This window comes from Canis aureus, chromosome 31 (genome assembly GCF_053574225.1).
Source record: "Canis aureus isolate CA01 chromosome 31, VMU_Caureus_v.1.0, whole genome shotgun sequence".
Classification (NCBI taxonomy): Eukaryota; Metazoa; Chordata; class Mammalia; order Carnivora; family Canidae; genus Canis; species Canis aureus.
Window position 1 is genome coordinate 21,228,617 of NC_135641.1, and position 3,653 is coordinate 21,232,269.

Below are 3,653 nucleotides of genomic sequence, written 5' to 3' on the forward strand. Positions count from 1 at the left end.
ACTTAAAAAAAAAAATTACCTGCACTCTTAATAGAATGGAGAAAAAATGGGCTAAACCTACCTTCTGCTTTTCTGATTCTATTGATGATCATTTAGAAAATCAAAAGGCATGGTTTTCCTCCTAATTTTTGGGGGGCCTTTTTATTTATTTCTTGTTTATATTTTATGACGTTTTGACATCTTGGGGGGACTTTGCTGGGAGAGACTGCCCTTCCTAAAACTAGCTAATTCCTAAAAAACAGTAGGTTTCTAGGAATAGAACTTGTCAGTGAGCCTACCTTTCATATATAAACCAATCTTTCTCCATAACCCCCAACCACCTCCTTTAACTCTCACACACCAAGCCAATATTCCCTCTGCCCCTCAATCACTCCAGGGCCAGGTAACCAGGCAATAAGGAAGCTCCTCTGTCGTGAAGCCTGCCAGAATTATTAAAACTAGCCAATCCTAAACGTATAACCTGCCCTGCCTTGACTTTCTCATGGAAACACCAATAAAGGCTCTAGCCCGTGCTCTCCTCTCCTTTCTTTTTGCCTCTTGACACTGGTACTTTCCCCATGGCCCTGCATGACATGCCTCTTGTTTCTAGAAGAACTGTAAGATTAAACTTTTACTTCAAGAGTGATTTAATGTTTTAGTGAGTAAAAGCACTATTTCTGTTTTTTATGGCTATACAAGAGTCTGTTCAAAATAGACCTTAAGGGGATCCCTGGGTGGCTCAGCAGTTTAGCTCCTGCCTTCGGCCCAGGGCGTGATCCCGGGATCTGGGATCAAGTCCCACGTCGGGCTCCCTGCATAGAGCCTGCTTCTCCCTCTGCCTGTGTCTCTGCCTCTCTCTCGCTCTCTCGCTCTGTGTCTCTCATGAATAAATCTTTAAAAAAAAAATTGACCTTAAAATAGGATTTTTTAGTACATTTGATAAACATAATAATCAGTACATATGTACTGCCACCAAAGCACTGAAGAGAAATCAGTTCAAAGAGTCCAGGCTTTGAGCACTGATGCCCTTTTATTTAGAGAAAGTGCAATAAAGGGAAGCATCTTGTCCACATGGAAGAAGAAAAGATTTTAAAAGATCATATTTAGGGGTGCCCAGGTGGTACAGCTGGTTAAGCCTCTGACTTTTGGTTTCAGCCTAGGTCATGATCTCATGGGTCATGGGATCATCATGGCCTGGGTCGGGTTCCACTGTCTGTGAGGAGTCTGCTTGAAGATTCTTTCCCTTTGCCCCTCCTTCCACTTGCACACACCCTCTGACTCAAATAAATAAATAATCATATTTATTTGTTTACACTCCATTCTACTGGGGTTTGGTGGGTGATACCAAAGCTGATAGGGCTTTATAGAAATTCAGTGTTCACATGTATACAACAGAAGAGATAAAACAAAACAGAAAGCAACTCTTCAAAAAGCTTTCTAGTGTGGTATGGCAGCCATGGAAATGGGGGCCTGACCAGCTTCCAACCACAGGGAGCATAACTGACCAAATAATGCCCCAGCTGCTGGCTTTAAAATCCAGCTTGCTTTTGCAGAGGCCACACCTCCCACCAGCTGCTCCCAGCCAGTGTCTTGTGGCAGGGTTACTTAACATACATTTGTTCTGAAAGACCATTCTCTTTTTATTTTTCTTCTGTGTTTTGTTTTGTTTTGTTTTGTTTTGTTTTGTTTTAAGAACGGGATGGTGGGGGTGAGAAGCAGAAGGAGAGGGAGAAAATCTTAGGCAGGCTCCCTACCCAGGGCGGAGTCTGACATGGGGCTCAATCTCACAACCTTAGATCATAACCCAAGTAGAAATCAAGAGTTGGCTGGACTCCTAACTGACTGAGCCACCCAGGTGCCCAAGACAAGTCTCTCCTGATCATGGATTTTTGGTTCCATGATTCCCCCTGTATTTTGTCCAACCTTCATTAGACTACATGGTAATGCAGGATATTTCTATCCAACCTTCTTTCCCTCTTCCCTTCATTTGCTTTTAGCATCTAATGGCTCTCCATGCTTTCCCTCACAGGGCATTTCTTTGCATGTTTTCATTAAAATTTTTGCATATTTGGAGCACCTGGGTGGCTCAGTGGTTGGCCATCTGCCTTCCGCTCAGGTTGTGATCTTGGGGTGCTGGGATCGAGTTCTACATCGGGCTTCCAGCAGGGAGCCTGCTTCTCCCTATGCCTATGTCTCTGCCTCTCTCTGTGTGTCTCTCATAAATAAATAAAATCTTTTTTAAAAATCTTTGCATATTTGATCTCATCTCAGAGGACACAGGACTGACATACGTAGAAAAAAAGTCCCTTGGGAAACACTGCCCTAATGATAAAATTAGCACTGTGGAACCCATCCACTAAACTTGATTTTCTGGAAAGTTCTAGTTGTTACACTAGACTAGGCTTAGTGGCAACATAATGTGAAAATAGGTTTTAAAGTCAACTGTTTCGGGCTCCCCATAGGGAGCCTGCTTCTCCCTCTGCCTGTGTCTGCCTCTCTCTGTGTGTCTCTCATGAATAAATAAATAAAATATTTAAAAAATAAAGTCGGGGATCCCTGGGTGGCTCAGTGATTTGGCGTCTGCCTTTGGCCCAGAGCGCGATCCTGGAGTCCCGGAATTGAGTCCCACGGACGGGCTCCTGGCATTGGGCCTGCTTCTCCCTCTGCCTGTGTCTCTGCCCCTCTCTCTCTCTCTATGTCTATCATAAATAAATTTTTAAAAGAATCTAAAAATAAATAAATAAATAAAGTCAACTGTTTACAAATGCCAGCTTTAACGTTTACTGCCTGAGTGTCCTTGGGTAAGGTATTTAACCTTTCTAAGCTCTAGTTTCCCCCCTTCCCACTTAGGCTTGTTTTGAGGATTAACTCAGAATGTAAAAGCAGTCAGTACAGTACATGACAATGGTGCTTAATCAGGAATTGTAGTGATTACTAGCTTAGAAACTTCATTCATGTATTTATTCATTTATTTGGCAAACATTGGAGTCCTTGATGTGGGTCAGGCAGAGTGTTTCCTGCTGGCATTGCATCAATGAATGTGACAGTCCCTGCTCTTAAGGCTTATGGACTGATACAGGGCAAGCAGACATGTGAGCAGAAAAATTATATATAGTGTGATAGAGGAAGCTCTGGGCATTGCAGTTATTGAGAACTGTGTAAACGGGGATAAAGAATCCTCAATTTCCAGAGTAAAGCGATGTTATGGTCCCTTCTTTCCAACGGTGCCAAGCACTGGGCAAGGTGCCGTGGGATGAACACATCAAACAAGACAGGCCTTGTGCTCCCGAAGCTTTCTGTCAGGGAACACACTGCATAGCAATCAGGAAAAGGCTGCTTGCTGAGACAGGGAAACGATATTACACTAATGCCCTAGAGGTTTTTTTGGTTTTTGTTTTTTAAAGATTTTATTTTATTTATTTATTCATGAGAGACACACACACACAGAGAGAGAGAGAGAGAGAGAGAAGCAGGCTCCATGCAGGGAGCCTGACATGGGACTCAATCCCGGGTCTCCAGGATCAGACCCTGGGCCGAAGGCGGCGCTAAACCGCTGGGTCACCTGGGCTGCCCGGTTTTTTGTTTTTTAAGTAGGCTCCACACCCAACATGGGGCTTGAAGTCATAACCCTGAGATCAAGAGTTGCATGCGCTCTACTGAGTGAGCCAGTCGGG